General features: G+C 50.6%; 1 long non-coding RNA gene across 2 annotated transcripts in view; it reads right to left on the bottom strand.

Moving 5' to 3' along the window:
* Positions 1 to 24556, bottom strand: part of LOC144785153 (uncharacterized) — a 169590-nt gene that overhangs the window by 61668 nt on the left and 83366 nt on the right. The window contains exon 2 of one of the 2 annotated variants that reach the window (XR_013601784.1): positions 17252 to 17315. The exons of the other annotated variant lie outside the window; for it this stretch is intronic. This is a non-coding gene — a long non-coding RNA (uncharacterized LOC144785153). The remainder of the gene's footprint in view (positions 1 to 17251; positions 17316 to 24556) is intronic. 2 annotated transcript variants of the gene reach the window in all.

Genomic DNA, 24556 nt, shown 5'->3' on the forward strand with positions numbered 1-24556 from the left:
TATTGCATGTAGCGCCCTAAACACTATACAAAGGGCTTTAAATATGTTAATGCACAACTGCAAAGATTGCAACTTCACAACTTTATGCACCAATATTTTGCAGCAAAGGAGCACTGAATTGTTTTAGCTATGAATAAGAGGTCTGTTAGGAGATACACTCATACACAAGGACTGTGAGTGGAAGACTTAATAGAATGCAATGTATGCTATGTGTCTGACATAGCACAAATGGCCATGGGCAACCCCAAGAGGTAACAAGAAAATGCAGCCAATTCCCTGCAGTCTTCTCTCACACCTTCTTGAGTGGAGAAAACGACTCCAGGGCATCCCTGGTGTTGAAGGAATATTCCAATTCATGTGAAGTAGGGCAAAGTTGGTACTATTCGCCAACCCTCACAGATGACAAAGATTCCAATCTTACCATGACTTTTCATGTGAAGTTTTAAGTTCACACATCCATAACAAATAACAATATTTGCTGCAGATAACAAACTCCTAGCAGAGCACGCATTGGGCTACTTTCTAGACAGCAGCATAGAGGCTTCAATGCTCCAATTTTTAATTAATGCACTTCGTAACATAGGTGGAAAAAATACATTCCTTCTGATACCAAGACATGTAGCCTCCCACACAAATCTTCATGATATGATATGATATAAACGCTTTTATAACGCGCTCTATTACTAAAAAAGTATCCTGGCGCGGAAGGTAGAGCAGAAGGCGAGAAAGAGTTGGAACTTACAAAGTAGTACTGAACAGATGGGTCTTCAGCCCTTTCTTAAAGGCCGTAATGGTCGGAGCAGCCCTAAGATGGAAAGGGAGAGCGTTCCAAGCCATAGAGGCTCTGACCGAAATGGACTGGCCACCTAGTCGGGAGTACTTGAATCTAGGCACAATCATTTGACGCTGATTGGCCGAGCGGAGGCAGCGATTCGGAATATACAAGCCGAACCTTTTCCTCAGGTAGGCAGGACCAATCTGGTGGAGCGCACGGAAAGAAAGAACAAGTGTTTTAAACATAATCCGGTGGGCAACCGGGAGCCAGTGGAGGCTACGGAGGAAGGGACGGACGCTAACTCTCCTGGGCAATTTGAACAGAAGTCTAGCGGCCGCGTTTTGGATGACCTGGAGACGTTGGATCAGGTAGGCAGGTAGGCCGCTAAACAGAGCGTTCACGTAGTCAAGCCTGGAGAGTATTAAAGCACGCGACACCGACTCTTTAGCTTCTCTCGGAAGGAGGGGAAAAACCTGCGTAAGGCTTTGAGAGTGGCAAAACAAACCCCCGTAAGTTTTTTAATATGGTCCTCGAACTTAAGGTCATTCCCAAACCAGACCCCCAGGTTTTTTGCTGGGCCACCCATGGATTTAGGACATGGCAGATCGCGAGGCCATAAGAGGTCACTGAATTTTTCAGGAAAGGAGCCATAAAAAAGAACCTCGGACTTGTCCTCATTACACTTGAGCTGGGGAAGTGCTAACCAGGGGAAGACCGATGAGAGGCAGAGTTGGACCGCCGACGTATCCAAAAGTTGGGTATCGTCGGCTTAGGCCATTATTTTGGCCCCCAGATGTTCCGCCAGATAAATCAGAGGAGTTCAATAAACATTAAAAAGTAGGGGGCTCAGAGTAGACCCCTGAGGAACTCCTGTAGTGAGTTTCTTAGGTTGAGAGGCGTGTGGAGGCATCCAGACATGTTGCGTCCTGTTGTCCAGGAATGACGTCAGCCAGTCAAGTGCAGGGCCAGAGATGCCAACAGCGGCTAGTCTAGTGAGAAGTAGAGTATGGGGCACCGTGTCGAAGGCGGCAGAGAGGTCCAGTAAAATCAGAACCGCTCTGCCACCTCCATCAAGGCACTCCCGAATGGCCTCTGACATCTCGACTAGCGCTGTTTCAGTGCTGTAGGCAGCCCGAAACCCCGACTGAGCTGGATGCAGAGCCTGAGATGATTCAATAAAATTGTCCAACTGTCTAAAAACAATCTTTTCACAAACCTTTGCCAAGGCTGGCAGTAGTGAAATGGGCCGGTAGTTGGAAGGCACAGCCGGATCCAGCCCCGTCTTTTTTAGCAGCGGCAGCAATTTGGCTTGCTTCCAGCAGAGCGGGACAGTTGCAGAGGCAAAGGAGAGATTAACAATCTGGGTAACCTCTTTGCCTACTGTTTCAGCTACCCCCCCAAGGACCCTGGCTGGGCAAGGGTCAGAAGGAGACCCCGACTTCAAGGCTGCAAGGACTGTAGTAATGTCAGACTCAGTAGATGGAGAAAAGCTGGCAAACTGCTCAGCTGGCTTCGGCACAGGGAAGGGGGGTAGTGCTGAGGAGGACAAAAAACCGTCACAGACGACGCGCAAGTCCTCTTGGATCTTGGCAATTTTGTCTGTGAAGAAAAGGGAGAGCTCTTCGCACCAGTGATCGGATGAAGGCAGCAGAGGCTGCGCCGCACATGGAGATAGAAAGCTTTTAACAAATGAAAAGATTTCCTTGCGGTTGTTATTTGCTTTATCAATTCGTCCTTCATAGTAGCTGCTCTTGGCAGTTCTAATAGCAGCATAATAGTCTTTTTGAGCCGCACGCAAATCACTCTTTGCCTCGGGCAAGTAGGCTTAGTCTAGGACACCCCCGCGCCGCACGGCCACCAGCTGCTGCGTGTGCCTCCCCGCCTGACTGCCTCGCTGCCCGGCTGCCGCCGCGGACCACGCCCCCTGCCTGCGAGCAGCGTGGTCCGTGCTCGCCTGTCCTGCAGTCTCCTGGGCGCCGCTTCTTGCCCTGTGCCCCTGTTTTGTTTTATTGTTGTAATTGTTTTTATAGTATTGTACATTTGCTTTCTGTTTCCTGCCTTGTAGTTTCCCATCGTCTTTTCCCTCCCCGCTTCCCGCCACCACCGCTAACCCCGCCCCTTTTTCCTTCTGTACCCTCCCCGCTCCCGCCTCCCAGCTGCTCCGCCCCCCCTCGCACTTGGCCATATATGGCGACCGTGCGACGCAGGTGAGTGTGACCTAGTCTAGGACACCCCCGCGCCGCACGGCCACCAGCTGCTGCGTGTGCCTCCCCGCCTGACTGCCTCGCTGCCCGGCTGCCGCCGCGGACCACGCCCCCTGCCTGCGAGCAGCGTGGTCCGTGCTCGCCTGTTCTGCAGGCTCCTGGGCGCCGCTTCTTGCCCTGTGCCCCTGTTTTGTTTTATTGTTGTAATTGTTTTTATAGTATTGTACATTTGCTTTCTGTTTCCTGCCTTGTAGTTTCCCATCGTCTTTTCCCTCCCCGCTTCCCGCCACCACCGCTAACCCCGCCCCTTTTTCCTTCTGTACCCTCCCCGCTCCCGCCTCCCAGCTGCTCCGCCCCCCCTCGCACTTGGCCATATATGGCGACCGTGCGACGCAGGTGAGTGTGACCTAGTCTAGGACACCCCCGCGCCGCACGGCCACCAGCTGCTGCGTGTGCCTCCCCGCCTGACTGCCTCGCTGCCCAGCTGCCGCCGCGGACCACGCCCCCTGCCTGCGAGCAGCGTGGTCCGTGCTCGCCTGTCCTGCAGGCTCCTGGGCGCCGCTTCTTGCCCTGTGCCCCTGTTTTGTTTTATTGTTGTAATTGTTTTTATAGTATTGTACATTTGCTTTCTGTTTCCTGCCTTGTAGTTTCCCATCGTCTTTTCCCTCCCCGCTTCCCGCCACCACCGCTAACCCCGCCCCTTTTTCCTTCTGTACCCTCCCCGCTCCTGCCTCCCAGCTGCTCCGCCCCCCCTCGCACTTCGCCATATATGGCGACCGTGCGAACGCGCAGCGGTCACGCGCAGCGGGCGCGCCGATTGTGCGCCGAAGGCGCGCCAAAGGTAAGCCCGTCTGCGCCCGTCCGCGCCTGGACCGCGCCCAGCGCCAGGACCCCTGGCCCCCACCGACAGAAGACGACCCGACTGACCTACAACACCACCGAACTCATCGCACTCAACACCGGCGGCATCCCGGGATGTCACCGAGCCACCCCGAAGCACACCCACGGACCCTTCAGCTGCCACACCTGCAAGTTCACCTGCATCCGGACCTACCCTGCACCAGCACCCGCCAAGCCGAACACCAGCAGCAACCACCTCAAGTGCATCCTGCTCAACACCCGCTCCGTCCACAGACACGCCATCGAACTCTGGAACCTCCTCGACACCACTGCCCCTGACATCGCCTTCCTCACGGAGACCTGGATGAACGCCTCCTCAGCGCCCGACATCGCCATCCCAGAGGGCTACAAGATCACCCGGAGGGACCGCACCGCCAACCAGATGGGAGGAGGCATCGCCATCATCCACAGGGACACCATCCGCATCACGACCAACACCGACGACACCCTAACCACCGCCGAATACCTGCACTTCCAGATCCACACCGACCCGAAGACCACCCTCAGAGGCACCCTGATCTACCGACCCCCGCGACCACGCACACAATTCAGCGAGGACATCGCCGACTTCATCAGCCCGCATGCCCTCCCCTCCGCCGACTACATCCTCCTGGGGGACCTCAACTTCCACCTGGAGAACAACAGCGACCGAAACACCATCACCCTGCTCGACAACCTCGCCAACCTCGGACTCAAGCAGCTGGTGTCCACCCCCACCCACCTCGCCGGACACACACTCGACGCCGTCTTCTCATCCAGCAAAGACATCGCCTTCAGCCACGCCACAGGACTCCACTGGACGGACCACAGCTATGTCCACTTCACCTTCAAAAGAACGACGATCCACCACCACCAGCAACAGGTTGCCCGAAGAAGCTGGAACAAGATCACAGCCGACCAGCTCACCGCTTCCCTGAGCCAGCACCCTCCTGCCGGCTCAGCGAACCCCAGCCAGGCCGCCGACAACCTCACGAAGTGGATCAGCTCTCCAACCCCAACGCCGGAAACAACGACATCACCCCATCGCAAGACCTCTGCAACTCCCTCGCCTCCTACTTCCACAACAAGATCGCGGACATACACAACAGCTTCAGCATCCAACCGACGCACGCCACGACCGCAGCAACGCCACCCACCACCACCCTCCGCGCCTGGACTCCGATCAGCACCGAAGACACCGTCCGCACAATGAACTCCGTCCACTCCGGATCTCCGACCGACCCCTGCCCTCACCACGTCTTCAACAAGGCCGACGCTGTCATCGCACCCCACCTGCGGGACATTATCAACACCTCCTTCGACACCGCCACCTTCCCTGAGAGCTGGAAGCACGCCGAACTCAGCGCTCTACTCAAGAAACCTACAGCGGACCCCACCGAACTCAAGAATTACCGTCCCATCTCGCTCCTCCCGTTCCCGGCCAAAGTCATCGAAAAGACCGTCAACAAACAGCTGGCCGCCTTCCTCGAGACGAATGGATCCCTCGACCCCTCACAGTCTGGCTTCCGAGCCAACCACAGCACCGAGCCCGCCCTCATCGCTGCCACCGATGACATCCGAGCCCTGATGGACAACGGAGAAACAGCGGCCCTCATCCTCCTGGACCTCTCCACGGCATTCGACACTGTCTGCCACCGCACCCTAGTGCAGCGCCTCGGCAACGTCGGAATCCAGGAGAAGGCACTGGAATGGATCACCTCCTTCCTCGACGGAAGAACACAGAGAGTCCACCTACCACCGTACAAGTCAGAGGCCTCCGAAGTCATCTGCGGCGTCCCTCAAGGATCCTCGCTGAGTCCCACCCTCTTCAACGTCTACATGAGCCCCCTCGCGGCCATCGCACGCCAACACAACCTCAACATCATCTCCTACGCCGACGACACCCAGCTGATCCTCTCCCTGACCAACGACCCCGCCGCCGCCAGAGCCAACCTGCACGAAGGGATGAAAGAGGTAGCCGAGTGGATGACGACCAGCCGCCTGAAACTGAACTCAGACAAGACGGAGGTCCTCATCCTGGGCTCCTCGCCCTCCGCCTGGGACGACTCCTGGTGGCCCCCCGCCCTGGGCACCGCACCCAAACCGATGGACCACGCACGCAACCTGGGCTTCATCCTGGACTCCTCCCTCTCCATGACCAGACAAGTCAACGCCGTCTCCTCGTCATGCTTCAACATCCTGCGCATGCTACGGAAGATCTTCTGGTGGATCCCCACCGAAACCAGGAAGACGGTCACCCAGGCCCTCGTCACCAGCCGACTGGACTACGGCAACGCCCTCTACGCCGGAACCACCGCCAAGCTCCAGAAGAGACTCCAGCGGATCCAGAACGCCTCAGCCAGACTCATCCTCGACATCCCACGAAACAGCCACATCTCCGGACATCTGAGAGACCTGCACTGGCTCCCCGTCAACAAAAGAATCACCTTCCGCCTCCTCACCCACGCACACAAAGCCCTACACGATCAAGGCCCGAGCTACCTCAACAACCGAATCAACTTCTACGCTCCCAAGCGCCACCTCCGTTCAACCAGCCACGCCCTCGCCGCCGTCCCCCGCATCCGAAGAGCGACAACAGGAGGAAGGTCCTTCTCCTACCTGGCCGCCAAGACCTGGAACTCCCTCCCTCCCGACCTGCGCCTGACCCAATACCACCTCTCCTTCAGGAAGAAGCTCAAGACCTGGCTGTTCGAGCAGTAACGCCCCCCCCCCCTAGCGCCTTGAGACCCTACAGGTCAGTAGTGCGCTCTATAAATGTCTTGATTGATTGATTGATTGATTGTCTCCACACCCGTTCGAGTTTCTTGCATCCCAGTTTCAATTCCCGTAGGGGGTGGGAAAACCATGGTTTACAGGGGGTGGACCGCATCCTGCGGATACAACCTGTATTAATAGAGGCAGCAGACCCATGTTCCACCCATGCGTTAAAAGTACTAACCACCTCTTCCACCTACGAGGTCAATATCGGACGGGTTTGAGACAAAGATTCGGTCAAAGTGGCTAGGTTGATCCTCTGTGCGTGGGCAAGTGGAGGGCCACCCTCAGTCTCCGTGCCTCTATCAGAGTCCAAGAGAACCTGATCAGCTTATGGTCCGACCATGTCACATTCTCAGAGCGGGCCATGACAATGTCGAAATTAGAGCAGACCAGGTCTAAGAGGTGGCCTCCCACATGGGTTGGAGTGTCAACACATTGTTTGAGGTGAGCCATAGAGAAGGCTTCACCTAGACGAGTGGCCTCAAAGGAGTCAGAGACATCAACATGGATGTTAAAATCCCCCAGAAGGAGATACCTTGAGAATCTTAAGGCACACGGAATTATAACCTCTTCCAGTGCCCCCACAAAATTCCCAACATATCCCGGAGGCCGATACACCAGTGTACCTCCTAAGGTAAAGTGTGAGTTAAGCACGAGGGAGAAATGGAGCACCTTCGCATTCTCCAGCTCGACTTGGGGCTCACAGGAGAAGACCCACAGGTCCCTATAGATCACGGCGACGCTGCCCCCTCTACCAAGTGGGCGGTCCGCCCTCGTGATTTTAAAGCCCCGTGGAATAGCTAACTCCACCACTGGGGCACACAAGTCATTTAACCAGGTCTCAGTAATAAAAAAGAGATCAAATTGATTCTCCGCCAGTAGTTCAAAGATATCGGCAGCGTGCTTGACTAGCGACCTGGCATTAATTAACCCCGCCCTAATCAGCACGGGGTCTGTGCTAACTCGAACAGGGCAACTCAGTGTGGGTTGGAAGCAAAAGTTACAAGCAGGGCACACCCGAGATTGGCTATCAGCCACCCCCCAAGAATTTACTTCCCCACACCTCATAACATTCAATGCAATGAGATCTTCGTGTGAATACCATAGAGTGGTCGAATGTGGTTTCCTATATAAACAGGCAGGGCGTCTGGCACTACGCACGTCCGGAGCACGGACGGGCACAGACGGGCCATCCTTTGGCGCTCCTTCCGCACGCAGACGGCGCGCCCGCTGCGCGTGGCCGCTGCGCGTCCTAAGGTGCATCACTATTTATGACCCAAGCCCCTCCCTCAGCTGGACCGCTAACTCGGGTCCCGCAGGGGTCCGGGCCGCACACAAGATGGCGCCCGACCTAGCCCTCCACAACAATCGGCACCAAGAAGCCGCGGTGGAACGGGGCACAGGGAGACCGGGTACAGTGCTCAGGAGATTTAAAAAAGGTACAATTAATAGTATAGGCACACAACAAAATTCTTAAAATCAATTGTTTGTTTTTAAAAGATAACAGCGCAATACAGCGGGGTACAAGTTGAAGCAGAGGAGAGTCCCTCGCAATCTGCTCGCCTTTAAAAAACGAAATAGCAAGGTGCTGCCACCACCTTGAGCAATCGCCCAGGCCCCCGGACACAGGATCTATTTATGACCCAAGCCCCTCCCTCAGCTGGACCACTAACTCGGGTCCAGCAGGGGTCCGGGCCTCACACAAGATGGCGCCCGACCTAGCCCTCCACAACAATCGGCACCAAGAAGCCGCGGTGGAACGGGGCACAGGGAGACCGGGTACAGTGCTCAGGAGAATTAAAAAAGGTACAATTAATAGTATAGGCACACAACACAATTCTTAAAATCAATTGTTTGTTTTTAAAAGATAACAGCGCAATACAGCGGGGTACAAGTTGAAGCAGAGGAGAGTCCCTCGCAATCTGCTCGCCTTTAAAAAACAAAATAGTAAGGTGCTGCCACCAACTTGAGCAATCATGAGGTATGTGTATATAGGAAACACAGGAGGGGGGGGCAAAAGTCAGAGGAGGAAACAAGGATTTCAAAGGTAGGGTATTAAGGAGCAAATCATGTAAGAGACAAAAAGGCAGTAATCAATTGGACTAATCAGACTTTTACAGATTTAGATTTAGAGATATGTAGAGATATTGTCTTTGAGACTGTCATTTTGGCTAGCAGCTGAATTTGACTGTGTAGTCAAGAATTGACGTGTTCAAGTTCATTAGGAAATGAAAATTGACTACGATGTATGAGATAAAACCCAAGAAAGGGTCCAGATCCAAAGTAAGAATGGACAATGAGAAAAATAACAGGATAATAATTAATTTTATAAAAGAACTGTTTGAACTGGAGTGTGGAACTGAGGAAGGGACTCATGGTGAAGTGGATTTTGTTGCCCGGGATTTGTTTTTTTCAGAAGAAGGCAGCCTCAACTTTAAATCTCAATCCAGATTTGTACCCAAATTAACACACCATTGTACTGATCAATTTTCAGAAGTAGTGGCTAGGGATCTATGAAAAATACAAGTGAAAAGCAAGAAATCATCATACTCAACACCGTTACCATCAAATATAAATCAACCATAGATAAATTGAGCAAGAACAAGTGAGGTGTGTGCAGAAATTCCTATAAAGGGGGTTATGTGGTGTAGACATGTTTATAGCAGAGGCCAATAACCAATTGAATGATATCAATGGTTACAGAAAGATAGATAAGGCATATTATTTCGATTTTAAATCTGGGGTTTTAAGGAACTCATTGAACAGAGAGATTAAGGCCTAATCAATTTTGATGAATGTGGGTTCTTAAGAATGATATCATACCTATATTTTTCGTCATCTCCGAGGTTCACAGGAATTTGGATACATCCCAGACATACCTATAATTGCAGTGCAAGAGGGACTGTTTGAAAATACTTCAAAGTATTTAGATCACTTTTTGAGACCATATGTGTCGAATTGAGTTTCATACATAAAGTACCATTCGGATTGTCTTTGTCTAAAATGCATATTTGATGTGAGATGGGAAGAGGAGATGTTATTGATGACTCTTGATGTAGCCACCCAGTACACTAGCATACATTATGAGGAGGGGAAAATGGAGGAAAAATCCTTTACAAAGCAACTTTTACCACGTAGTGCCTTTACGACGCAACTTTTACAACGCAAACCATTACAACGCATTGCGCTGGGGGGCGCTCTAGGATAGGGAATAAGTTTAATTTACTGTCCAACACCTTCCCTAGTGTCCACGGGGACTGGAGTTGGAATAGTAAATTCAACTATTCACTATCCAGCACCCCAAAGCGCTATGCGTTGTAAAGGTTTGCGTTGTAAAAACCGCGTTGTAAAGGCATGCGATGTAAAAGCATGCCTTGTAATGTCATACATCCGGAAAATGGTGATCAGGCACTATTTATGATTGAGACCCATCAAATATTTGCAACATACAGAGATGCTGTTGAAAATGCAACATTGGTGTTTGAGAATAAATATTTTTTTCTTTAATGACCAAGTGTATGAACAACTGAGAGTGTCAGCTATGGGCATCTCAAGCTATGCAATTATGCATATAGGCTGGTGGGAGGAGCAGATGCTACACAAGTCAGGCAAAGAAAGATGATACAAGCACATAATTCTATGGGTTTGTTACTGTTAGACTTGGCATCTTTTGATATGATTTCCCCTCTCTTTGTCCTTCTGGCCTCCTTTTTTTGATTGTGTGTTGGACTTAAGTTTTGCTGAGATTTGTACTCTAGACACTTTCCACTGCTGTCTAGTGCTAAAGTGCATGTGCTCTGTGTCTAAATTGTAATGGCATTTGGTTTCTCCATGAAACCAAATGTCAAATGCTTGTAAGTCCCTCGTAAAGTGCACTGCTCGTGCCCAGGGCCTGTAAACCAAATGCTACTAGTGGGCCAGTAGCATTGATTGTGCCACCCATATGAGTAGCCATCCAAACTTGTCTCAGGCATACCTCTGCAGAGCCTGCGTTTTCAGGTTTTAACTGCAATGTTGACCTGGCAAAGTACACCTACTTGCCAGGCCCACACCTTCCCCTTTACTACATATAAGACAGCGTTAAGGAAGGCCCTAGGTAGGTCCAGGGTCTGGGCGCTGTGTATTTAAAAGGTGGCACATGTGCTTCTACATTTTACATGTCTTGGTAGTGAAAAAATGTGAAATTCGCTTTTCACTACAGCAATGCCTATCCATTCCAAAGGTTATCATTGGAGATGCCCTTTAGCATTTTAAATGGTTATCTTCCAATTGGGAGATGATAGAAAGCTGGAGTTTGGTGTCTCTGGACTCACAATTAAAAAACACTTCTTTTACGGAAGTTGGTTTTTCATTTGCAGGCCTGAAAATGCCACTTTTAGAAAGTTGGCATTTTCTTACTTTAAACATTCGATGCCTCCGCCTGTCCCTAGAATACCCTCCTAGGTTGGGTGACAGTTGGGCTTTGTGAATTCACTCTAGACAGTGACACACAAAGGGAGCTGAGCTGTGCCATGCATATCCTGATGACCCATCACCTGGCTGATGGGTCCCCCCCTTAGCTAGAGTGGTGGGAGGAGTTGACACTTGCACATGAGTAGCCCCTTGTAGTGTTAAAAGCCCGGACCAGAAAAGGCAGGGTCTTGTCCACTACAAAGACCTTTCCTTGAAATATCCCTACTTCAAAGGCCAAAATGGATAAAAGTATTGGACCTCTGACACCACAGCATTAGAAACACTTCTGTACTGAAGATGTTCTGCCAGGGAGAAGAGGTGTTGGACTGTCACTTCGCTGCTTGCTTTGCTGTGTTGGTCTGCTGTCTTCTGCTTCTTGCCTGGGAGTGAGAGTACTGGACTTTGCTCTCTGCATCCTGCTTCCTAAAGTTTCTCCAATGACTTGAGTTGTGCTTGTTTGCTGTTGGAAGTCCCAAGGCCATCATAGACATCACCTGCATTGTACTACCAGCACCTGGACTCCTCTGCAGTGAGTTCTGACCTGCCAACTGATGCCAAACCCATTCCTGGACCCTTGGAGGTGATTCTGGTGCTGCACCCAAGAAATTAAAGCATTGACTCCAAGCATCACTTCGGAACTGGAACATCCCTACGAAATCGATGCATCGCCACTGCCTACACTGAATCTGTGGTCCCTGCTTGCTGAGTATGCAATGCAATGACCGTGACATACAGCACAAGTCCCTATGGTGCTGCAGTGTCTCTGAAGTACCGCTGCTGGGTGAGTCTCGAGCCCCACCTCGTCGATGCCCATGATGCACAACTCCAACTCTGAAGCAGAACCTGCGGTCAGGTGAATCTGCATCGACACCGTGGAATCGATGGACCATGATGTGAGGTCGATGCATCATTGACACCGCATTGCCTGCCGGACCCGAGGTCTCACACATACAAAATGATGCATTACCTCCACTACGCCCGGCATCATTCTTGGGCATTAGTGGCTCAACGACCCTGCGATGCCTCCAAGAACCGATGCATCACTTTGCTACAGTGACGATTCACCTCCTTTGCACAACGCATTGTCCCTGAGCACCAATGTGCCAACTACCTGCATAGCAGGAAAGAACCTACAAATTACCTGTCTTCGCGATGCCTCACCTCCTCTGGCCTAGCACCGTCTTTGACTTTGTGACGCATCCAAGGTACTGTACTGGGGTCCATGCGACTCCTATTGCCGGCCCATGATCCATCGTGGACAGACTAAACTTGTGGATTTGTCTCGGTCAAGTGTGACCAAATAGCCCCCGTTTGAGCTATTGGTTTCTAATCGCTGTAACTGCATTTAATATTTAAGGAGCAATATCTTGATTTTATTTCGTTCTGATCTTGTTTTACTGTTACAAATGTTGGCTATTTTTCTAAACTTTTGTGGAGTACTTTTGTGATGTTTTCACTGTTTTCACTGTGATACTCTGTGTGTGTGTGTGTGTGTGTGTGTACAAATACTTTCCACATTACCTCTTTAGTTTAGCCTGGCTGCTCTGTGCCAAGCTCCGCTAGGGTGAGCATAGGTAACTTAGGGGCTCATTAGGAGGTTGATCGGACCAAGACTGACGGCACGTCGGGGTCGGTCCCTCCAACATCTGAAGCAGCGGTCAGACCGCCGCATTACAATGCAGTCGGTCCGATGGCATGGGTGAGCGACTGACCGCTGCTGCTCTGATGGGCTCAAGGAGCCTGCCATCCCTGCGGTTGGAGTGTAATCCCTACCATGAGAGTGGTGCCTGCTTAGGCCCTGCCCTAGTTTCCCTTGGTGACTGCAAGATGGTCCAGAGAACCCTCATGCTTGACAACACTAGGACGTAAAGGCAGTGGTTGAATATCAATGGGAGGAGGCTCTGAGAGACACAGGAACCAGCATGACAACCATTCTGTGTCATCTGGTGTCTTCAGACCAGGTAGCCCCTAATGTGGTCCACCACATAGTTGCATTAGATAACAGTAAGCACCAGTGTTTAATGTTTAGTGGCTCAGCTTTCCTTAGAGTGGGGGGTTCTCATGTTCCTTAAGGGTAGCTGTGAGTCCACCCATGCCACTGGATTGTCTGCTGGGCAATGACCTGGAGCATACCTCCTGGAAGTAGTTAGGGAGCTCTGGTCACACTTTTAGATGACAGAATTGCATGAGTGGGTGTGCCTGACTACACATTCCATGGCAGCACGTGAAGGTGGTCAGAAGGACCTGAAGCCTGAAAGAGTGCCCCAAGTCTCTGCCAGGAAGAGAAAGGGCAAGGGGGATGGGAAACTTGCCCCTAAAATTCCTATAGTCCGGGAGGAGGCTGAACCTGAGGGGAAACCCTGGAACCTACAGGGGAAGATGTGGCCAGATTTAGGAACCTGACTGAGCTGTCACGGTGGCAGCAGGACAAAGGTCCCTCGAGGGAGGAGTTTTTTGCAGTGCAGAAAGAATGTCCTACTCTTGTGGGTCTTAGGAAGCAGGTCGTAGCCTAGGCAGCTGGTGACGCCTCTGGAACTCACCTGAGTTGTTTGGGAGAATGGTCTCCTGTATAGTGAGCCCAAGGTTGCTGAGCCTTGGCAGCCTGTGTGCTAGTGGTACCCGAGCGCTTCAAAGCCTTACTACTGGGTCTGGCTCATGATGTGCCTCTCACAGGTCATTTGGGTCATGATAATACCTTTTACAGGCTTGTCAATTACTTTTATGGGCCTTAAATAAGCAAGGCCTCAGATGTGTTCTGCAGGTTCCGCTCAACCAAGAAGGTGAGTGGCAAGGCAGTGCGGAAGTGTAAGGCTCCCCTCCAACTGTTTCCTGTCATGAGAACCCCTTTTGAGTGGGTGGGTATTATTATTGTGGGACATCTCGTTCCCAAGACAGCCATGGGCAACATATTCGTCCTGGTCTTGGTGGACCATGTCACCCGATACTCGGAAGCTAGCCCTCCGAGGACACTGACAGCACCTGCGTGGCCAGGGTGTTGAATGGGATCTGTACCCTTATGGGTTTCCCCAAGGAGGTGGTATCTAACTGCTGTACCTATTTCATGTCTTTGTACATGAAGGCCTTGTGGAAGGAATGTGGCATTACCTACAATTTCTCCTTGCCTTACTACCCCAGACCAACAGGTTCGTTGAAAGGTTTATCCCGAACCCTGAAAGCCATGTTTGTGGGTCTCCCAGAGCCCATAATGTGTAACTGGGACACCCTCTTGCCATGCCTTCTCTTGCTTAAAGATAGGTACTTCTGTATGGGCAGCCTGTGAGAGGACCTCTCAGTTGGGTGAAGGAGGGATGAGAGCAAGCTCGCAAGAAGCCACCCCAGGATGTATTCAGTTATATGCAGGCCTTCAGAAACCAAGCAGCCCACTTCCGGAAACTAACCCAACAGAACCTGGAAGCTAGCCAGGAGGACATGAAATGGTGGTATAACCAGAAACCCACTCTGGTTGAGTTTCAGCATAGTCGAAATGTGTGGTGATAGTGCCCTACAAGACCACTGGTCCTGCCCATTTGAGGTGAAGGAGCACAAGGGAAACATCACCTACCAGGTGAACTTGCACAATCCTAGGAAGCCCTTGAGGTTCCTACACATGAACCGCCTCAAGCCACATTTTGAGAGGTCTGAGTTGACCATGCTCTTGGTCACAGATGATGGGGTGGAAGAGGAGAGGGAACCTCTCCCCAACCTCCTGTCTTCCAAAGAGCAGGATGGGTCAGTGGAGGATGTGATGCTCTCCCTGACACCAACCATGATCAGCAAAGAGTCTGTCGCCAGGTGTTGGGACAATTTGGTTTGCTTTTTTCACTCACCCCAGGAGTCACCCATTGGTGCACTCATGACATTGGCACTGGGGACAGCCTTCATCCTAAACACAAACTTACAGGTTGTCTGACCGTGTGAGGAACCGCATCAAAGAGGAAGTCTCTAAGATGCCAGAGTTAGGGATTACTGAGCCCTCCAACAGCCCTTGATCCAGTACAGTGGTTGTGTTCCCCAAGGCGGCTCCACCCGGTGTCACACCAGAACTCTGGTTCTGTGTCAACTAACGTGGGATCAATCCGGTCATAAAGACTGAAGCACACTCCATCCATAGAGCTGACGAGTTCCTTGATCGGATTGTAGCTGCCAAGTTCCTCAGCGTGCTTGACTTAATGTCTGGGTACTGACAGATTGCCTTGACCGAGGGCTCACAAGAGAGGTCAGGGCTCTCAATGCAAGAGGGGTGCTTCCAGTTCTGTGTCATGCCTTTTGGGTTAAAGAACCCCTCTGCCACTTTCCAGAGGTTTGTTAACCAGGTCCTGGCTGGGTTGGAGAACTTCAGTACCGCCTATCTAGATGACATTGCAGTTTTCAGCTTCAGTTGGGAGGACAATTTGCAACACCTGGGGGAAGTGTTGAGGGCACTGCAGAGTGCAGGCCTCACTATCAAGGCCAGTAATTGACATATAGGGTGGGGGCCTGTAGTTTACTTGGGCCACCACATATGGACGGCAAGGTGCCTGCCCTGCAACCAAGGATCAATAACATTCTGGCTTGGGCACCCCCAAGACCCAGACAGAGGTAAGAGCCTTCTTAGGTCTCATCGGTTACTACAGGAGATTCGTCAAGGGGATACAGAATCATTGTTGCCCCTTTGACAGAGCTGACTTCCAGGAAGCAGCCACGTATGGGGTTCTGGACAGAGGCGCCCATGTGGACGGCTCCTGATTTCTCCAAAGAAATTGTGGTGCAGACTGATGACTCAGGGCATGGCTGGGGGCCATGCTCTCACAGCTAAACAAAGAGGGCTTAGATCAACCTGTAGCTTTCTTTAGTAGGAGGTTACTTCCCAGAGAATAGAAGTGGAGAGTAATGGAAAGGGAATCTTTTCCTATTGTTTGAGTGTTGAAGAAACTAAGACCCTACTTATTTGGGATTCATTTCCCGGCTCAGACAGTCCACAAGCCCCTCGGATGGTTAATACTGATGAGGTGTGAGAATCCATCTCACTACAGGGAATGGACTTTACAGTGGAACACTGTTCCGGGACAGAACACTCTAACGCTAATGACCTTTCCATGTTTTTCTACCTTAGTGATAAAAACTCCCAAGAGGTTGAGTAGTTCTCACCACTTTCTGCTGGAGGGGCCACATGTTAGATCTAGCATCTTTTGGTATGGTTTTCCCTGTCATTTTGCATCTGGCCTCCTGTTTTTGATTGTGTGCTGGACTACGTTTTTGCTGCTGTTTGGATCTTTCTCACAATAACAATACCGAGAGAGAGAGGGTCATGGGGAATTTTAAAGACCTGCCCAGATTCACATTCCTACTTACTATAATATGAACCACAAAAAGAACCGGGAGTCTGGAGGCCAATATTATGGCAGGCTAACCTTAATTACTTAGCGGTCAAGTAGTGCCAAAGTTACAAAAAGAGCCCAAGAAACGGAACTTCAAAAAAGTGAATCAAGTGATGAGTGGTACGATCCAATATCATATAGTTGGATTGCCATCAATGTGTCTTAATGATCAATCTTATCATTTGGTCATCCAAATGGAAGGGTGGTATGTCTCTTGATTATAGAGATATATTACCATCCCAGCAAAGATAAGGTGGATCAAGCCCACAGTCACTGTGAACAGAATGTGAGTAACATGATAATTGATCACAACAGCAATCAAGTGCAGTGCAAAACCAGAAGAAGTAGTGAATTTAAAATAGGATGAAGAAGCCAGCAATGGACAGCATTTTATTAGAACAAGGACTCATCTCCTAATTAAAAATAGAACAGTGCAAGGGGCAGTTTAAACAAATAACTCCAGAAATAAGGCCAACATGTTTCAGCCAACCGGGAAACCAATCCCTAGGCTTTCTTCAGGGCCTCTGCTCACAAACTTTCCTACTGCATAAACACAATGTTGATACCACCCAGTGAAACTCAAAGGTGTGACTTAAAAAAAACATAAATGTGGCTTCCATGCAATAAATCATGAGAAAGCGTAATGCAGGTTGAAATAAATATAACCTGATGTACACTACTCCTCCGCATCAAGGGATGTAGCTGACATCTAAAAAGTTTGCAAAACATGGAAAATTAACCTCTATTCACTTTTTTATCAAGTACATATGAATATTTACTTCATCTTAAACAATAAATTCGCTCACCCAGCTTGACCGGGGACTGGACCACACCTCACCTGGACCATGCTCAGGAAATTGAGGCCCCGCTCTGAGAAGAAAACATAAATGGAGACTATAGAATAAAGGAATAAAGAACCATACCATATTGGTCCCCTGTTTTCCTTCTCCTGATCTGCCCCCCCTTTTTTAAATCATCTCCTGCTCAGAAAGGTGTCAATCAAAAAACAGCCCACTGGCCAAGGCCCTCAAAATTACAGCAACCAAAAAGCAAACACTCACACTTCCAAAACTTTAAACCATTAATCTAATAGTGCCTCAACCTGGTGTTACTTAGGGGAACAAGACTGTACCTATTTTGGCCAAAGGAGATGGTATTATACAGCCAGTGTCATCATTAAAAACTATGTTAATAGTAATTCCTTCCGCACCCTGGATTAATTCTTAGGGCGCCTTATCTATGTTGAAAGGTTGTTTAATCTAGACCTAGACCTAGACCTAGATAGATATTTTCAATGAAAGTAGACGTGGCATTAAGAATAGTCAATATAAATGTATGTATATACTTACCTTTATTATATGTTGCCAGTCATTATTGTGGCTATACTATTTTTGTAGATAGATGTAGATAGATAGGTATGCATATATCTATACCGATATACATGATGTTGTGTAATGGCCAGAGCTGCCAATGTTGTTTTGGCTCAACATCCTGTGATGTCGGCCAAATCACTTTGTATTACGATGTTAGTCGGATACTCACATTTCTCTATGGGAGCTTGTGTAAAGGCCATAAAACCGGCTATAATACAGGCTCCCATAAAGAAATGGGGGTGTATGTAAAACCCTGCACACTGTGGCAGGCACCCCATGCAAGCTGGCTCCCTAGATACCCCCTCAGCCAACAACCGTAGGCCGCGGAGACTAGAGGGCCCACCAGGGGACCCCAAAGTTGTTTTCAATAGTTTTTCCATGTCGGAAAAGCCAGCACAGAAAGGCTGTGGGAAACCGACATCGTTATCCTGATGGCGGAAAAGCCGTCCATAGGGGATTAAGATGCGATTCTGACCAGCCGGAAGACTCTGATATCTAGTCAGAACTGTGTCTCATTGATCGTCCGGTTCAAACTCCAACCGCCGACATCATAATCCGGCGGTTGGACAGCAAACCGACCATGTCGGTTGGAAAGCCTCCGACTGCCTTTGGAAAGCTTCCAACTAGGGGTCAGAGGCTTTCCACCCAACATCATAATCAGCCCCTAAATCTCTCTGTGCCTACAAAAAATCAATTTGCCCTATTGTAATGTAACTGATGCTTATGTAAAGCACTCCAGTACATTCGGGTCAAGTGTGCCTTAACAAAAAAAATTATTAGATACACAATATATATTTAAAAGAAGGGGATGACATACTGACACAGAAGGCAAACAGAATGAGAAACAAATGTAAACAAGACCTCTTTGTGAGTCGGTTTTTATTGGTACTTATGTGATAACAAATTTCAGCAATGCCAATTTAAGCAACGCACTTCTTTGATATTTCTCAATCAATCAATCAATCAGAACATTTGTAAAGCGCACTACGTACCCCTGGGGGTCTCAAGGCGCTGGGGGGGGGGGGGGAGGCTGCTACTGCTCGAATAGCCAGGTCTTGAGTAGTCTTCTGAAGGTTAGAAGGTCCTGGATCTGCCATAGGAGAATGGGGAGGGTGTGGCAGGTCTTGGCAGTGAGGTGGGAGAACGATCTGCTGCGAGATCGGCGGAGAGGAGCTGGCGTTTGGGGGTGTAGAGGTAAGTCGTCTGTTGAGGTATGCTGGTCCGGTGTTGTGTAGTGCCTTGTGTGCGTGGGTGAGGAAATTGAAGGTGATCCTCTTGTTGATGGGGAGCCAGTGCAGGTTTCTCAGGTGGGGTGTGATGTGGCTGCGGTGAGGGATGTCGAGAATCAGGCATGCAGAGGTGTTCTGAATGCGTTGTAGTCATTTCAGAAGTTTAGCCGAGGCTCCTGCCTAAAGAGCGTTTCCGTAGTCCAGCCTGCTGCTGACGAGGTGAGGTCCTGGGTGACCGTTCTTCTTGTTACGGTGGGAATCCACCTGTAGATCTTGTGGAGCAAGCGGAGGATGTTGAAGCAGGAGGAGGAGACGGCGTTGACCTGTTTGTCATGGAGACAGTAGAGTTGAGGATGAACCCCAGGTTGAGTGCGTGGTCGGTGGGTGTTGGTGCTGCTCCCAGTGCGGTCGGCCACCAGCAGTTATCCCAGGCCGAGGGGGTGGAGCCCAGGATGAGTACTTCCGTCTTGTCCGAGTTTAGCTTCCCACGGCTGTTCTTCATCCACTCGGCGACAGCTTTCATTCCTTTGTGGAGGTTGGTTTTTGCGGTGAGGGGGTCCTTGGTGAGGGAATGGATCAGCTGGGTGTCGTTGGCTTAGGACATGATGTTGAGGTCATGCAGTCGGGCGACGTGGGCGGGCGGGCCATGTAGATGTTTGTTAGACCTGTCTGGATTTTTTTGCGTAGTCCCTCCCCATTATTATTTATTTTGTCCCCTTTTTGCCCCTCATACCCTTAATAATTTTTGTGTCTACTACTTTTTATAGGTGTTGGCCATGGGGATAGGTGTTCTTTTTCCCCTCATGGTTTTTCCCCTCAGGCCCAGAGGCCTATTCTGTCAGGAAACTGCAGTAATTCACAAAATGGTGGGCCTTAACTGTTTTCAACTGCCACATCCTAGACTGCCCCATAGGATAACCTAAGGCCTTCCAGAACGTTCTGGACCCTACTAGACCCTGGGTGGATTGTCTATAAAAAGGGCAGGGGTCAGGATGCCATTTTGTGTTGACCAGAGAGTGGAGTAGTGAGGCAGTGGTGAGAGGAGGAGGGCGCACTGGGAGCAGTTAGTTTGTCCTTGTGACAGACAGCCACTACAGGGAGACGTTCCCCCTTCAACCCCTGATCAATCCCTCCCAACCGCCTTCTTCTACTGCCAAGATCGATCTATCTGCGGTGGAAGCCCCCCCCCTTCTAATCCCTGGCCTTATTGATCCCTGTCGGGACGCTCCTGCTGAGAGACTTCACCCTATTCCCCCATTGGCGGAGCTTTGCCTACCAGCGTTGTAGAGGAAGTGAATCCAGGCCGGGTGCGGTATTTCCCTGCAGCTGTGAGGGGGAGGCGAGTGTCTGCCAAGCCTTCGTGGCCTGGGGAAGTGAGCGTTCCGCGCTGTCAGCGCCTTCTGTGGAGCCAGGTGAGAGGAGAGACTGTGGGCAAAGGAGCGGTGACAGGCGGCGCCAGGCGGGAACACTAGTCCCTCGCGCCCGCGCTGCCCCGCTCCGTGACTGAGAAGGCAGAGCCGGTGACGCGAGGCCTGCGGGAGGCGGGGCCGTGAGAGGAGGTGTCTCAGAGGCGAGTCGCCTCAGTGTACAGGCGGCCTGAAACGTGTGTTAGAAGCGTCAGGGAGACGCGCAAGCCCCTGTATAGCGTCTCAACAGGAAGCGGAGCGTCAGGGAAACGCGCAGGCTCCTGTGTAGCGTCTCGGCAGGAAACGGAGAGCTGCTCTTCTGCCCTCGTTCTTTGACGCTAAGGGAGCCCTCGCCTAGCGCTGTGACGAGGTAGCGTGGCTGCACTGAGGGGTCCGGCAGGGAAAGCAAGCCGCCCTCCAGGAGCTCCTCATTCGATCCTTTGTTCCTCTCCTCCCCCCAGCAGTACTGTTTAGTGTGGAAAGGAGATTACCAACGAAGTAAGGAGAGCGGGGGTGTGGGAAAACAAAGAGCAGGGAGCCTCTTTTGCCAACAGAGAGTCCTGGAGACAGTAGGGGATTTCCCAAACCTTATCAATTGTCATCAGGGATTGCAGGCAGACAGGAATCTAAAGAGCCTGATAAAGAGGTAACAGAGGAGTGGTCCTAGCCATCCTACTGGGTGTCATCTGGGGTTGATTGCCTGGAAGAAACCTATCTCTGCTGACCTCGCCATTCTGCCCCTAGAATAACTGTGATTATTGATCTTCCCCATTTAAGCCAATGGATTTATGACTGTAACCTCTTTTACCATAAAGTGTGTGAGACAGGGGGTTATATGTGGAGGAAGTTATAGGGGATTTCTTCAGTGATCAATTGACCTGCTTCTCCCCTTTATTTGAATTGTAATGTTATGAAATTGTAGCACATAGAAGGTCTATTGTGAATCCTACTGAAATTGAAAATGTACTGAAGTGAACTGTGATGCCAGTAATGTATTAATTTGGTAATCTGGAAAGTAATAACATTTATTCTCGAAATAAGCTGTAAAATACTAAACTGCATTTTTGAACCAGAGAACAGAATATATATATTATTTTTATAAAGCAGTACTTATTTTCCTATACTTTGGTGTAGTGTTAATTTTGTGTGCTATTGCGTGGATTTACTATTGGGTGGTTTGCAACCTTTGCACTGTGCCTCTAGAATTGCATGCCTTACCCCTAGGCCAGGCTACCCTAGGTGACCTGACATCCCAGGTTCCAACATTTGGTGGCACCGCTATCACCAAAATGTTGGAACCTGGGATGTCAGGTCACCTAGGGTAGCCTGGCCTAGGGGTAAGGCATGCAATTCTAGAGGCACAGTGCAAAGGTTGCAAACCACCCAATAGTAAATCCACGCAATAGCACACAAAAACAACACTACACCAAAGTATAGGAAAATAAGTACTGCTTTATAAAAATAATATATATATTCTGTTCTCTGGTTCAAAAATGCAGTTTAGTATTTTACAGCTTATTTCGAGAATAAATGTTATTACTTTCCAGATTACCAAATTAATACATTACTGGCATCACAGTTCACTTCAGTACATTTTCAATTTCAGTAGGAGTCACAATAGACCTTCTATGTGCTACAATTTCATAACATTACAATTCAAATAAAGGGGAGAAGCAGGTCAATTGATCACTGAAGAAATCCCCTATAACTTCCTCCACATATAACCCCCTGTCTCACACACTTTATGGTAAAAGAGGTTACAGTCATAAATCCATTGGCTTAAATGGGGAAGATCAATAATCACAGTTATTCTAGGGGCAGAATGGCGAGGTCAGCAGAGATAGGTTTCTTCCAGGCAATCAACCCCAGATGACACCCAGTAGGATGGCTAGGACCACTCCTCTGTTACCTCTTTATCAGGCTCTTTAGATTCCTGTCTGCCTGCAATCCCTGATGACAATTGATAAGGTTTGGGAAATCCCCTACTGTCTCCAGGACTCTCTGTTGGCAAAAGAGGCTCCCTGCTCTTTGTTTTCCCACACCCCCGCTCTCCTTACTTCGTTGGTAATCTCCTTTCCACACTGAACAGTACTGCTGGGGGGAGGAGAGGAACAAAGGATCGAATGAGGAGCTCCTGGAGGGCGGCTTGCTTTCCCTGCCGGACCCCTCAGTGCAGCCACGCTACCTCGTCACAGCGCTAGGCGAGGGCTCCCTTAGCGTCAAAGAACGAGGGCAGAAGAGCAGCTCTCCGTTTCCTGCCGAGACGCTACACAGGAGCCTGCGCGTTTCCCTGACGCTCTGCTTCCTGTTGAGACGCTATACAGGGTCTTGCGCGTCTCCCTGACGCTTCTAACACACGTTTCAGGCCGCCTGTACACTGAGGCGACTCGCCTCTGAGACACCTCCTCTCACGGCCCCGCCTCCCGCAGGCCTCGCGTCACCGGCTCTGCCTTCTCAGTCACGGAGCGGGGCAGCGCGGGCGCGAGGGACTAGTGTTCCCACCTGGCGCCGCCTGTCACCGCTCCTTTGCCCACAGTCTCTCCCCTTACCTGGCTCATCAAGGGCCTTGGTGGTCCCGCAGCAATACCGAGCCTTTCTGCTGGAATTGGCTCATGCAATACCACTGGCAGGACACTTAGGCCAGGACAAGACCTTTGCACGGCTTGTCCTCCACTTTTACTGGCCTCAGATGAAAGTGGCGTCCAACACATACTGTCGGACATGTGTATCCTGCCAGGCCAGTGGGAAAACAGGGGTGAAGCTAAAGGCTCCCCTGGAACCACTTCCAGTCGTTAGCACCCCCTTTGAAAGGGTGGGCATCGACATTGTAGGGCCATTGGATCCACCAACAACAGCTGGTCACAGGTTTATCCTGGTTCTGGTGGATCATGCCACACGGTACCCAGAGGCCATCCCTCTGAGGACTGTTACTGCACCTGTGGTGGCTAGGGCCCTGATGGGAATCTTTACCCGGGTAGGATTTCCCAAGGAGGTTGTGTCCGACAGGGGGACCAACTTCCTGTCAGCTTACATGCGGACAATGTGGAAGGAGTGTGGAGTGACCTACCGGTTCACCACTCCTTTTCACCCCCAGTCAAATGGACTGGTTGAGAAGTTTAATAAGACCCTGAAGGGCATGATAAGAAGTCTGCCGGAGAGCTTACGGAGGAAGTGGGACGTCCTCCTGCCTTGCTTGCTGTTCTCTTACAGAGAGGTGCCGCAGAAGGGAGTGGGCTTCAGCCCTTTTGAATTGTTGTATGGGCACCCTGTGCGTGGGCCTCTCAGCCTGGTGAAGGATGGATGGGAGAAGTCTCCCAGAAAACCTCCTCAGGATGTGGTGAGCTACATGTTGGCCTTCAGAAGCCAGATGGCCAAGTTGTGGAAGCAGGCTTCTGACAACTTGGAGGCCAGTCAGGCAGTAATGAAGGAATGGTACGACCAAAATGCTCACCCGGTGGAGTTGGAGCCTGGCCAGAAAGTATGGGTGATGGAACCTGGAGAGCTAAGTGCCCTTCAAGATCGTTGGACAGGCCCATTTGAGGTGTTGGAGAAGAAGGGTAAGGCCACTTACTTGGTGGACCTTAAGACCCCGCGACAGCCCCTACGGGTGCTGCATGCCAATCGCCTCAAACCCCACCATGAGAGGCCAGAGGTCATCCTGATGTTGGTGACTGATGGTGCTGAGGAAGCAGAAAGCGAGCCTCTCCCAGATCTCTTTTCATGCCAAGAGAAGGATGGGTCGGTGGAGGGAGTGATTCTCTCCCCATCCCTAACTCCTGAGCAACGAGAGGATTGCCGCCAGGTATTGGAGCAGTACTCTTCGCTGTTCTCCCTTGTCCCGGGAAGAACCCACCTGTGTACCCATGATGTGGACACAGGAGACAGCCCCCCAGTGAAGTCCAAGACCTACAGGCTGTCGGACAAGGTGAAGGCTAGCATCCATGGCGAGGTTGCCAAGATGCTGGAGCTAGGAGTGATAGAACCTTCCAACAGCCCTTGGTCCAGTCCGGTGGTGCTAGTGCCAAAAGCCGCCCCACCGGGCACCACACCAGAACTGAGGTTCTGTGTGGATTACCGAGGACTGAACTCAGTTACAAAGACTG

The sequence above is a fragment of the Lissotriton helveticus genome, chromosome 10 (genome assembly GCF_964261635.1).
Source record: "Lissotriton helveticus chromosome 10, aLisHel1.1, whole genome shotgun sequence".
In the NCBI taxonomy this organism is placed as follows: Eukaryota; Metazoa; Chordata; class Amphibia; order Caudata; family Salamandridae; genus Lissotriton; species Lissotriton helveticus.